The sequence below is a fragment of the Trichosurus vulpecula genome, chromosome 3 (genome assembly GCF_011100635.1).
Source record: "Trichosurus vulpecula isolate mTriVul1 chromosome 3, mTriVul1.pri, whole genome shotgun sequence".
Classification (NCBI taxonomy): domain Eukaryota; kingdom Metazoa; phylum Chordata; class Mammalia; order Diprotodontia; family Phalangeridae; genus Trichosurus; species Trichosurus vulpecula.
The window spans coordinates 256,764,141-256,778,394 of NC_050575.1; the positions used below are offsets into that span (position 1 = coordinate 256,764,141).

Consider the following 14,254-nt stretch of genomic DNA (forward strand, 5'->3'; position numbering starts at 1 on the left):
TAGGAGATTTCTTTTTGGGATCTATTTGAGGAGGCAATCTGTGGATTCTTTCAATTTCTATTTTGCCCTGTGGCTCTAGAATATGAGGGCAGTTCTCCATGATAATTTCTTGAAAGATGATATCTAGGCTCTTTTTTTGATCATGGCTTTCAGGTGGTCCAATAATTTTTAAATGATCTATCCTGGATCTATTTTTGAGGTCAGTGGTTTTTCCAATGAGATATTTCACATTGTCTTCCATTTTTTCACTCCTTTGGTTCTGTTTTATAATATCTTGATTTCTCATAACGTCACTAGCTTCCACTTGCTCCAATCTCATTTTTAAGGTAGTATTTTCTTCAGTGGTCTTTTGGACCTCCTTTTCCATTTGGCTAATTCTGCCTTTCAAGGCATTCTTCTCCTCATTGGCTTTTTGGAGCTCTTTTGCCATTTGAGTTAGTCTATTTTTTAAGGTGGTTTTTTTTTCAGTATATTTTCACTATTTTTTTGCATCTCTTTTAGCAAGTCATTGACTTGTTTTTCATGGTTTTCTCGCATCCTTCTCATTTCTCTTCCCAATTTTTCCTCTACTTCTCTAACTTGTTTTTCCAAATCCTTTTTGGGCTCTTCCATGGCCTGAGACCAGTTCAAGTTTTTCTTGGAGCCTTTTGTTGTAGGATCTTTGACTTTGTTGACTTCTTCTGGCTGTATGTTTTGGTCTTCTTAGTTACAAAAGAAAGATTCCAAAGTCTGAGACTGAATCTGGGTGCATTTTCGCTGCCTGGTCATATTCCCAGCCAACTTACTTGACCCTTGAGTTTTTCAGCAGGGTATGACTGCTTGTAGAATTAAGAGAACTATGTTCCAAGCTTGGGGGTATGTGCCAGCTCTGCCACACCAGCACTCCTCCTTCCCCAAGAACCCACAACCCGGACTGGACTTAGATCTTCAGCAGGCTGTGCACTCCTGCTCTGATCTGCCACTTAATTCCTCCCACCAGGTGGGCCTGGGGCCAGAAGCAACTGCAGCTGTAGTTCTGTAGCTGCCCCACCTCTGCTGCTCCAGGGGCGGTGGCCAAACTGCGAACTCCTCTTTTCACTATGTCCCCTGCAGCTTTTCCTACTAACCTTCTCTGTTGTCTTTGGTGTTTGTGGGTTGAGAAGTCTGGTAACTGCTGCAGCTCACTGATTCAGGGCGCTAGGGCCTGCTCCGCCTGGCTCCTGGTCTGGTTGGTCCGCTGCCCACACTGGGCTCGGGTCTGCTCCGCTCCACTCCGCTCCCAGCTCCATGCAGGATAGACCTCACCCAGAAACCATCCAGGCTGTCTTGGGCTGGAGCCCTGGTTCCCACTGCTATTTTGTGGGCTCTGCAGTTGTAGAATTGGTTCAGAGCCATTTATTATAGGTTTTTGAAGGGACTAGGCAGGGAACTTATCCTAATCCCTGCTTTCCAGCTGCCGTCTTGGCTCCACCCGCCCAAGAGGGCCCTTCTTGTGGTGGCAGAAGTAGACTAGTGCAGGAAGAGAGGTGCCCCAGCAGCTCTCCCTTCAGAAAAACAATGAGAGTAACTGAGCCCCAGGGAGTGAAACGGTTATAACAAACGTCAATGACAGGACCCTAGATGTGGCTTTCCACAGCCAGGGGAAGTGGCAGACAGGAGCACAGACAACAGCTGAGACCACCCATGCTGTAGAGCAGTACTGGGGAAGAGGAGACTCCCAGAAGCCAGACCACCCCTCCCCCACACCTCAGGAAACCAGAGGTTTTGGCCTTTATGGCACATAAAGCTAGATCCCAACACAAGGAACTTGGGACAGAACTCCCTAAACCCCAGAAGCAGAGGTCCACTTTAGAAACCAGGAGAGAAAAAAAACACCATGAAAAAGAATACTAAGAAGTCTTCAAATTTCATTGATTCACATCATGGAGACATGAAAATAAAATACTAATTCAGAAAAAGACAGCATGGACATTATACCCACATCCGAAACCTCAAAAGGGAAAGTGAACTAGTCTTCAGGCCAAAAAGCATTCCTGGAAGAACTCAAGGAAGTCTTTAAAACCCAAATTAGGGAGGTAAAAGAAAAAAATGGAAAAAAATTCACTGATGAAAAAAATTTTTAAAAAGTAAAATCAGCAAAATGGTTAAGGAGGAGCATAATATGAATGGAGACAATGTCTCATTGAAAAGTAAAATCAACCAAATGGAAAAGGAGATAGAGAAGATAAAGGAAGGAAACAATATATTAAAAATTAGAATCAGGCAAGTAGAAGCTAATGACTCTATGAGATATCAAGAATCAGTCAAACAAAATCTAAAGCATGAAAAAATAGAAGAAAATGTGAAATATTTGGTTGGAAAGACAACTGACCTGTAAAACAGATGCAGGAGAGACAAGTTAAGAATTATTGGTCTACCTGAAAGCCATGATGAAAAAAAAGAGCCTGGACAGTATCTTCCAAGAAATCCTAAGGAAAACTTCCCTGAGGTTCTAAAACCAGAGGATAAAATCATCATCAAAAGAATCCACTGATCAACCCCTGAAAGAGATCCCAAATTGAAACCTCCAAGAAATATTATAGCCAAATTCCAGAACTACTAAGTCAAGAAGAAAATACTGCAAGCAGCTAGAAAGAAACAATTCAGATACCACAGAACTACTATCAGAATCACATAGGATCTTTCAGCTTCTACATTAAATGACAGGAGAAAGTGGAATATGATATTCTGAAAGGCAAAGGAGCTTGGGCTACAACCAAGGATCAACTACTCAGCAAAATTGAGCATAGTTTTCTAGGCAAGGAGATGGACATTCAGTGAAATAAGGGAATTCCAGACCTTCCTAATGAACAGGCCAGAGCTCAATGGAAAATTTGATCTTCAAATACAAAACTCAAGAGAGATATAAAAAGGTAAATGGCAAAAAACCCTAGTTAATCAATAAGGCAAATTAGTTACATCCCTATATAGGATTATTTTGTTTTATATATGTTTTGTACAGTTGTCAATCTTGATAATAGTACAGTTATGATGACAATTGAAAGGGATATACACAGACTGTGGGTGTCAGTATAAAATGACTGATATAATAATAAAAAATATAATTAAGAGATATAATGGGAAGGTTCAGGAGAAAGAGGTAAGGAGGTATTCAAAAAGGGTAAATTATAAAGAGGCACAAAAACATATTATAGTAGTAGTTCTTCCAAATGCACGCTGTCCCACCTTGCCTACCCACCCTCCAGTCCTTTACCCTCTACTCAGCCACTTGCCCTTACCTCTCTCCCCTCGCCCCATTCTCCTTCCTGCATACTGACCCTGCACAGACATGTCCAAGAGTCCCAAATATGTGTCCTTCTTCACTGTCATGGGCGCCTTGGCTGCCATGATCTTCAGCACTCTTGGTGCAGCTTATGTCACAGCAAAAAGTGGCACTGGTATTGCAGCCATGTCAGTCATGTGACCTGAGCTGATCATGAAGTCAATCATTCCTGTCGTCGTGGCTGGTATCATTATCTATGGTCTGGTGGTGGCTGGTCTCATTGCCAACTCTCTGACACCAGGAATCACCCTGTTCAAGAGCTTTCTTTAGCTGGCAACAGGCTTCAGCATGGGCCTGAGCAGGCTGGCAGCTGGCTTTGCCATTGGCATTGTAGGTGATGCTGGTGTTCAAGGGACAGTGCAGCAACCCCGACTGTTCATGGGGATGATCCTAATTCTGATCTTTGCTGAGGTGCTTAGGCTGTATGGCCTGATGGTGGCCCTCATTCTCTCTACAAAGTAGACCCTCTTTTCCCCTTCTTCCCAGTGCTCCATCTCCCACTCACCCCTTCAGCCACAGAGTATGATGTAAAGACCCATCTTGAATCACCCCATCCCTCCAAATTGGCTCCAGAACGAATGGCCCGACACCTGGTTCAATTCTCCAGTCAGTAGCTGGTCTTATAAATTCGCAATTTCTTAGTGACTCTTCCGTCTGTGTCGCACTGCACCAGATTGGATGGTGCCTGAACTGGGCCGGGATGGGGCTGAGGCCACCTGGGATCAGCCAGGCAGCCATGCAATCTCCCTACCCATTTGCTGTTAGTACTTCGTGTATAAAGATGAATTAGTTTGTCATTTTCTCTTCACTGGATGTTTATTTATAAAGATTTGACATCTTCATAACATTTATGGAGCAAGAATTTTCAATTTTCAATGCTATATATTAATCTTAAATGTAGGTAGATTATTGCACTGTGGGGTTAAATGTCAAGTGCTGAGGATTCCTTGGATGTGATTGTTTGAAATTCAAGATTGCTGTAGTGTTCTGGTATTAGTAAGAATTGTATGATTTGGGAACATATGGAACATGTGTTTCCACTGCTGCTGTGTAGCATGGGGCCAGGGCTCACAACAATGTTTCCAAATAAAATTCTGACTGGAAAAAAACATATTATAATAGAGGGAAAGAAGGGAGGGAGGAGAGCAGTATTTGAGGTTTACTCTCATCAGATTTGGTTCTAGAAGGGAATAACATACCTGATAAGTATAGAAATCAAATTTGTCCTACAAGCAGTAAGAGGGGAAAGAGAAAAAAAGGGAGGGAGTTTTCACAAAGGAGGGAAGAAGTAGCAAGGGGAAAAGTTAAGATAAGGGAAGTGAATCAAGAGGGAGGGTAAACTGAGGAAGGTGGCAGTCAAAAGCAAAACTCTGTTGAGGAGTGGCAGGGAGAAGGGAGAAATAAAAGCATAAACAGGGGAGGAAATAGGATGGAGAAAAAGATACAGATAGTAATCATGACTGTGAATGTGAATGGGATGAACTCTACCATAAAATGCAAGCAGATAGCAGAATGGATTAAAAACTTTAATCCTACAATATGCTGTTTACAAGAATCATATCTGAAACAGGGGGATATACACAAGGTAAAGGTAAAAGGCTGGAGTAGAATATATTGTGCTTCAGATGAAGTAAAAAAATCATGGGCAGTGATCCTAACTTCAGACAAAGCAAAAGCAAAGATAGATGTAATTAAAAGAGATAATGAAGGACACTACATCCTGCTAAAAGGCATCATGAACAATGAACTAATATCATTATTTAACGTATATACACCAAGTGGTATAGCGTGCAGATTCTTAGAGGAGAAGTAAAGGGAATGACAGGAAAAAATAGACAGCAAAATATAATAGTGGGGGACCTCTGCCTCTCCCTCTCTTAACTTGATAAATCTATTCTCAAAATGAACAACAAAGAAGTTAAGGAGGTGAATAGAATTTTAGAAAAGGCAGACATGATAGACCTCTAGAGAACACTGAATAGGAATAAAAAGGAATATACTTTTTTCTCAGCGGTACATGGCACATACTCAAAAACTGAACATGTACCAGGGCATAAAAACCTCACAATCCAGTTCTGAAAGGCAGAAGTAGTCAAATATTCTTTTCAGATCATGATACAATAAAAATTATTTCTTTTTTTAATATTAAATTTATTTATTTAACATATATAGTTTTCAGCATTGATTTTCACAAGAATTTGAATTACAAATTTTCTCCCCATTTCTACCGTCCCCCCCAACTCCAAGATAGCATATATTCTGGTTGCCCTGTTCCCCAGTCAGCCCTCCCTTCTGTCACCCCACTCCCCTCCCATCCGCTTTTCCCTTCCTTTCTTGCAGGGCAAGATAAATTTCTATGCACCACTGCCTGTGTATCTTATTTTCTAGTTGCATGCAAAAAGGTTTTTTTTAATTGTTTTTGAACATCTGTTTTTAAAACTTTGAGTTCCAAATTCTCTCCCCTCTTCCCTTCCCACCCACCCCCCCATGAAGTCAAGTAATTCGACATAGGCCACATGTGTATCATTATGTATACCCCTTCCACAAAACTCATGTTGTGAAAGACAAACTATATTTTACTCCTTCCCAAACCATCCCCCTTTATTGAATTTTCTCCCTTGATCCTGTCCTCTTTCCAAAGTGTTTCTTTTTGATTACCTGAACCCCTATATGCCCTCCCCTCCATCATCCCCCCCTTTTATATCTTCTTCCCTCTTCTTTCCTGTGGGGTAAGATACCCAATTGAGTATGTATGGTATACCCTCCTCAGGCCAAATTTGATTAGAGCAAGATTCACTCATTCCCCCCTGACCTGCCCTCTCCCCTCCTCCCACAGAACTGCTTCCTCTTGCCACCTTTATGTGAGATAATCCACCCCATTCTATCTCTCCCTCTCTCAATATATTCCTCTCACATCCCTTAATTTGATTTTATTTCTTTTAGACATCTTCCCTTCATCTTCAACTCACCCTGTGTCCACTCTCTCTTTGTACATATATGTATATGTATATGTATATATATACACACACCTACATATATACATACATACACATTCACTTATATATATATATATATATATATATACATAAACATATATGTGTATATATACACATATATATATATGCATATTCCCTTCAGCTATGCCAATACTGAGGTCTCATGAATCATACACGTCATCTTTCCATGTGGGAATGTAAACAAACCAGTTCAACTTTAGTAAGTCCCTTGCAATTTCTTTTTCTTGTTCTTTTTCTTGATTACCTTTTCATGCTTCTCTTGATTCTTGTGTTTGAAAGTCACATTTTCTATTCAGCTTTGGTCTTTTCACTGAGAAAGCTTGAAAGTCCTCTATTTTATTGAAAATCCATATTTTGCCTTGGAGCATGATACTCAATTTTGCTGGGTAGGTGATTCTAGGTTTTAATCCTACCTCCATTGACCTCCGGAATATCCTATTCCAAGCCCTTCAATCTCTTAATGTAGAAGCTGCCAGATCTTGGATTATTCTGATTATGTTTCCACAATATTCAAATTGTTTCTTTCTGGCTGCTTGCAATATTTTCTCCTTGATCTGGGAGCTCTGGAATTTGGCAACAATATTCCTAGGAGATTTCTTTTTGGGATCTATTTGAGGAGGCGATCAGTGGATTCTTTCAATTTCTATTTTGCCCTGTGGCTCTAGAATATGAGGGCAATTCTCCTTGATAATTTCTTGAAAGATGATATCTAGGCTCTTTTTTTGGTCATGGCTTTCAGGTAGTCCAATAACTTTTAAATTATCTCTCCTCGATCTATTTTTGAGGTCAGTGGTTTTTCCAATGAGATATTTCACATTGTCTTCCATTTTTTCATTCTTTTGGTTCTGTTTTATAATATCTTGATTTCTCATCAAGTCATTGCCTTCTACTTGCTCCAATCTAATTTTTAAGGTAGTATTTTCTTCAGTGGTCCATTGGACCTCCTTTTCCATTTGACTAATTCTGCCTTTCAAGGCATTCTTCTCCTCATTGGCTTTTTGGAACTCTTTTGCCATTTGAGTTAGTCTATTTTGTAAGGTGTTGTTTTCTTCAGTGCATTTTTCAGTATTTTTCTGGGTCTCCTTTAGCAAGTCATTGACTTGTTTTTCATGGTTTTCTCGCATCCTTCTCATTTCTCTTCCCAATTTTTCCTCTACTTCTCTAACTTGCTTTTCCAAATCCTTTTTTGAGCTCTTCCATGGCCTGAGACCAGTTCATGTTTTTCTTGGAGGCTTTTGGTGTAGGCTCTTGCACTTTGTTGACTTCTTCTGGCTGTATACTTTGGTCTTCTTTGTCACCAAAGAAAGAATCCAAAGCCTGAGACTGAATCTGGGTGTGTTTTCACTGCCTGGCCATATTCCCAACCAACTAACTTGAGCCTTGAGTTTTTCAGTGGGGTATGAGTGCTTGTGGACTAAAGAGCTCTTTGTTCCACATTTGGGGGGGATGTGCCAGCTCTGCCACACCAGAACTCCTCCTTCCCCAAGAACCCCCAATCCGGACTGGGCTTAGTTCTTCAGCAGGCTGTGCACTCCTGCTCTGATCCACCACTTAATTCCTCCCACAAGGTGAACCTGGGGCCAGAAGCAACTGCAGCTGTAGCTGCCCTACCTCCGCTGCCCTGGGGGCAGTGGCTGAACCAAGAACTCCTTCCACTCCCACAGCTTTTCCCACTACCCTTCTCTGTTGTCTTTGGTATTTGTGGATTGAGGAGTCTGGTAACTGCTGCAGCACACTGATTCAGGGCATTAGGGCCCGCTCTGCCTGGCTCCTGGTCTGCTTGGTCCGTGCTGCTCATGCTGGGCTCTGCTCCCAGCTCCCAGCTCCCAGCTCCCAGCTCCATGTGGGATAGACCTCACCCAGAGACCATCCAGGCTGTCCTGGGCTGGAGCCCTGTTTCCCTCTGCTGTTTTTTGGGTTCCGCAGTTCTAGAATTGGTTCACAGCCATTTTTTATAGGTTTTTGGAGGGACTTGGTGGGGAGCTCATGCTAGTCCGTGCTTTCCAGCTGCCATCTTGGCTCCCCCCCCCCCACATAGATCAAAAATTATTTGTAATGAAGAATGATGCATAAACTGAAAATTAATTGGAAATGAAATAATCTAATTATAAAGAAAGAGTGGGCCAAAGAACAAATCATAGTAAAAATTAATAACTTCATTAAAGAGAATGACAATAATGAGACAACATACCAAAACTTATGGGATGCAGCAAAGGCAATTCTTAAGACAAGTTTTATATCTCTAAATGCTTACATGAATAAAATAGAAAAAGGAGATCAATGAATTGGTCATACAACTGAAAAAGCCAGAAAAAGGAAGAATTGAAAATCCCCAATTAAATACCAAATTAGAAATACTGAAAATCAAAGGAGAGATTAACAAAATTGAAATCAAGAAAACTATTAAATTAATAAATAAAACCAAGAACTGGTTTTTATGAAAAAACCAATAAAATTGACAAACATTTGATTAATTTGAATTAAAAAAAGAAAACCAAACTACCATTATCGAAAATGAAAAGGGTGTATTCACCTCCAATAAAGAGGAAATTTAAACAATAATTAGGAATTATTTTGCCCAATTTTATGCCCATAAATTTGACAACCTTAGGGAAATGGATGAATATTTACAAAAATATAAATTGCCCAGGTTAACAGAAGAGGAAGCAAAATACCTTAATCCCCCCCCCATGTCAGAAAAGGAAATTGAGCAAGTCATTAATGAACTCCCTAGGAATAAATCTCCAAGGCCAGATGGTTTTACATGTGAATTTTATCAAACATTTAAGGAACAATTAATTCCTACATTTTATAGAATATTTGGGAAAATAGGTGAAAAAGGAGCCCCACCAAATTCATTTTATGACACAAATATGGTACTAATACCTAAACCAGGAAGAGTCAAAACAGAGAAAGAAAATTATACACCAATTTCCCTAATGAATATTGATGCAAAAATTTTAAATAAAATATAAGCAAAAGGATTGCAACAACTTATCAGGAGAATAACACATTATAACCAGGTAGGATTTATTCCAGGAATGCATGACTGTTTCAGTATTAGGAAAACTATGAGCATAATTGATCATATCAACAACAAAGCTAGAAGAAACTATATGATCATCTTGATAGATGCATAAAAATAGCCTTTGACAAAATGCAACACCCATTCCTATTAAAAACACTAAAAAGTGTAGGAATAAATGGAGCCTTCCTTAAAATTGTAAATTGCATCTACCTAAAACCATCAACAAGCATTATTTGTAATGGGGATAAGTGAGATGCATTCACAATAAGATTCGGGGTGAAACAAGGATATCCATTATCACCCCCTATTATTTAATTTGGTACTAGAAATGTTAGCTGTAGCAATAAGAGAAGAAAAAGAAATTGAAGGAATTAGAATAGGCAAAGAAGGGAGCAGAGCCACGATGGCAGCTGGAAAGCAGGGACTTGCCTAGGGTTCTCACCCAGGACCCTTCAAACACCAATAAAAAATGGCTCTGAACAAATTCTAGAACTGGAGAACCCACAGAATAGCAGAGGGAAGCAGGGCCCCAGCTCAGGACAGTCTGGATGGTCACAGGGAAAGGTCTACTACACACAAAGCTGGGAGCAGAGGGGAGCAGAGCCCAGGGTGGACTGTGCCCAGACCAAGCAGACCAGGAGCCAAGCAGAACAGTCCCTGAATTAGTGAGCTGTGGCAGTTACCACACTTCTTGACCCACAAACACCAAAGACAACAGAGAAGGTTAGTGGGAAAAGCTGTGGGGACAGAGTGAAAGGAGTTGTGGTTCAGTCACTAACCTGGGGGCAGCAGACGTGGGGCAGCTACAGACCTACAGCTGCAGTTGCTTCTGGCCCCAGGCCCACCTGGTGGGAAGAATTAAGTGGTGGATCACAGAGGGAGTGCGGAGACTGCTTAAGATCTGAGTCTGGTCCAGGTTGGCAGTTCTTAGGGGAGGAGGAGTGCTGGTGTGGCACAGCTTGCAGTAAGAAATACCTCTGAAAACAACAGTGCATCCCCTCAAGCTTGGAACAAACTACTCTCTACTCTACAAGCAATCATACCACAATGAAAAAATCAAGGATCAAGTAGTTGGCTGGAAACATGGCCAGGCAGCGAAAATGGACTCTGATTCAGACTCTGAGTTTAGAATCTTTCTTTGGTGAAAAAGAAGAACAAAGCATACAGCCAGAAGAAGTCAACAAAGTCAAAGAACCTACATCAAAAGCCTCCGAGAAAAACATGAACTGGTCTCAGGCCATGGAAGAGCTCAAAAAGGATTTGGAAAAGCAAGTTAGAGAAGTAGAGGAAAAATTGGGAAGAGAAATGTAAATGATGTGAGAAAACCATGAAAACAAGTCAATGACTTGTTAAAGGAGACCAAAAAAAATACTGAAGAAAGCAATACTTTAAAAATAGAGCAACTCAAATGGCCAAAAAGCTCCAAAAAGCCAATGAGTAGAAAAATGCTTTGAAAGGCAGAATGAGCCAAATGGAAAAGGAGATCCAAAAAAACCACTGAAGAAAATACTACCTTAAAAATTAGATTGGAGCAACTAGAAGCTGGTGACTTGATGAGAAATCAAGATATTATAAAACAGAACCAAAAGAATGAAAAAATGGAAGACAATGTGAAATATCTCATTGGAAAAACCACTGACCTCAAAAATAGATCCAGGATAGATCATTTAAAAATTATTGGATTACCTGAAAGCCATGATCAAAAAAGAGCCTAGATATCATCTTTCAAGAAATTATCAAGGAGAACTGCCCTTATATTCTAGAGCCAGATGGTAAAATAGAAATTGAAACAATCCACCGATCACCTCCTCAAAAAGATACCAAAAAGAAAAGTCCTAGGAATATTATAGCTAAATTCCAGAGCTCCCAGATCAAGGAGAAAATAATGCAAGCAGCCAGAAAGAAACAATTTGACTATTGTGGAAACACAATCAGAATAATACAAGATCTAGCAGCTTCTACATTAAGGGATCAAAGGGCTTGGAACACGATGTTCCCGGAGTCAATGGAGCGAGGATTAAAACCAAGAATCACCTACCCGGCAAAACTGAGTATCATGCTCCAAGGCAAAATATGGATTTTCAATAAAATAGAGGACTTTCAAGCTTTCTCAGTGAAAAGACCACAGCTGAATAGAAAATTTGACTTTCAAACACAAGAATCAAGAGAAGCATGAAAAGGTAAAGGAGAAAGAGAAATCATAAGGGACTTACTAAAGTTGAACTGTATTGTTTACATTCCTACATGGGAAGATGATGTGTATAATTCATGAGACCTAAGTATTTGGGTAGCTGAAGGGAATATATATATATATATATATATATATATATATATATATATATATATATATATATATATATATAGACAGAGGGCAGAGGGTAAGTTGAATATGAAGGGATGATATATAAAAAAAATAAAATTAAGGGATGAGAGAGGAATATATTGCAAGAGGGAGAAAGTGAGAGATAGAATGCAGTGAATTATCTTGCATAAAAGTGGCAAGAAATAGTAGTTCTGTTTGAAGGGAAGAGGGGGCAGGTGAGGGGAAATGAATGAATCTTGCTCTCATCGCTTTTGTCCTGAGGGGGGAATAAAATACACACTCAATGGGGTATCTTACCCCACAGGAAAGAAGGAGGAAGGAGATAAAAAGGGGGGATAATAGAAGGGAGGGCAGATAGTGGGCAGAGGTAATCAAAAGCAAACAGCTTTGAAAAGGGACAGGGTCAAGGGAGAAAATTGGATGAAGGGCGATAGGATAGGAAGGAGCAAAATATAGTTAGTCTTTCACAACATGAGTATTTTGCAAGGGTTTTGTATAATGATACACATGTGGCCTATGTTGAATTTCTTGCCTTCTTAGGGAGGGTGGGTGAGGAGGTAAGAGGGGAGAGAATTTGGAACTCAAAGTTTTAAAAGAAGCTGTTCAAGGAAAGTTTTTGCATGCAACTAGAAAATAACATATACAGGCAATGGGGCATAAACATCTATCTTGCCCTACAAGAAAGGAAGGGAAAAGGGGATGGGAGGGAGTGTGGTGACAGAAGGGAGGGCTGACTGGGGAATGGGGCAATGAGAATATATGCCATCTTGGAGTAGGGGGGGGGATGGTAGAAATGGGGAGAAATTTTGTAATTCAAACTATTGTGAAAATTAATGCTGAAAATTAAAAATAATAAATAAATAATGATTTAAACTCAAAAAAAAGAATAGACAAAGAAGAAACTAAATTATTGCTTTTTGCAGGTGATACGATAATTTACTTAGAGAATCCTAGAGAATCAAGTAAAAAAGTACTTGAAGTAGTAAACAACTTTAGCAAAGTTGGAAGATATAAAATAATCCCACATAAACCCTTGGCATTCCTCTCCATTACTAACAAAGCCCAACAGCAAAAGATAGAAAGAGAAATTCCATTTAAAGTCACTGTAGGCACTATAAAATATTTGGGAGACTACCTGACAAGACAAACCCAGAGCCTTTATAAATATAATTATATTGTCATCCAAGAGAATGACAATAACGAGACAACATACCAAAACTTATGAGTTGCAGGAAAAGCAATTCTTGGGGGTAGTTTTATATCTCTAAATGCTTACACGAATAAAATAGATTAAAAGAAGATAAATGAATTGAGCGTGCCACTAAAAAGCTAGAAAAAAAATTGAAAATCCCCAAGTAAATACCAAATTAGAAATACAGAATACAAAGTAGAGATTAATAAAATTGAAATCAAGAAAAATATTGAACTAATAAATAAAACTAAGAGCTGGTTTTATAAAAAAAAAATGAAAGTGATAAACCTCTGGTCATTTTAATTTAAAAAAAAAAGAAAAAAGAAAATGAAATTACCAGTATCAAAAATGAAAAGCTTGAATTCACCTCCAATAAAGAGGAAAACAAAATAATAATCAGGAATTATTTTACCCAATATTATGCCCATAAATTTGACATTAGGGAAATAGATGAATATTTTAAAAAAAATATAAATTGCCTAGATTAACAGAAGAGGAAAAAAATACCTAAATAACCCCAAGTCAGAAAAAGAAATTGAGCAAGCCATCAATGAACTTCCTAGGAAAAAGTCTCCAGGGCCAGGTGGTTTTACCTGTGAATTCTAACAAACATTTAATTTCCTTATGCTATAGGTTATTTGGGAAAATAGGCAAAGAAGGAGTCCCACCAAATTCTTTTTATGACACAAACTTATCAGGAGAATAACACACTATGACCAGGTAGGATTTATTCCAGGAATGCAAGGCTGGTGTAATAAATTATCATATCAACAGCAAAACTAGCAGAAACCGTATGATTATCTCAATAGATACTATTGTGCTATAAGAAACGAGGAGCAGATGGACTTCATTATAATCTGGAAAGACATATATGAACTAACTGATGCTGAGCATGGGGAGCAGAACCCAGTGATCATTATATACAATTACAGACACATGGTATCTGTAAGGACTAACTTTGATAAAGTTGGCTCCTGTCATCAATTCAAGGTTCAAAGAGAGCTACAAAAGCCTCATCATGGACAAAGTTATCCACATGCAGAGAAAGAATTATGGAGTCTGAATGCAGATTGAGGCAAACTACTTGCTTTCTTTTCTTTCTTTCTTTTTTGGTTTTGTTTCTTCTTTCTCAAGATTCATTCCACTGATTATAATTCTTCTTTGCAACTGGACAATTGTGTAAATAAGTTCAATGTGAAAGTATATGTAGAACCTACATTGCATTACGTGCTGTCTTGGAGGGGAGGAGGGAGGAGAGAGGAGGGGGTGGGAGAGAAAATTGGAACTCCAAAATTTGTGGAACTGAGTGTTGTAAAACAAAAATAAAAAAAAATAAACATAAAATTTAAAAAAGATAAATTTCATAATGCAAAGGATTATTGTGGAAGTCAGT

At 39.1% G+C, this 14,254-nt stretch overlaps 1 pseudogene; it reads left to right on the top strand.

Annotated features, from left to right (window-relative positions):
- The first annotated feature begins 734 nt into the window (after positions 1-734).
- Positions 735-3,763, top strand: LOC118844210 (annotated as a pseudogene).
- Positions 3,764-14,254: the final 10,491 nt, after the last annotated feature.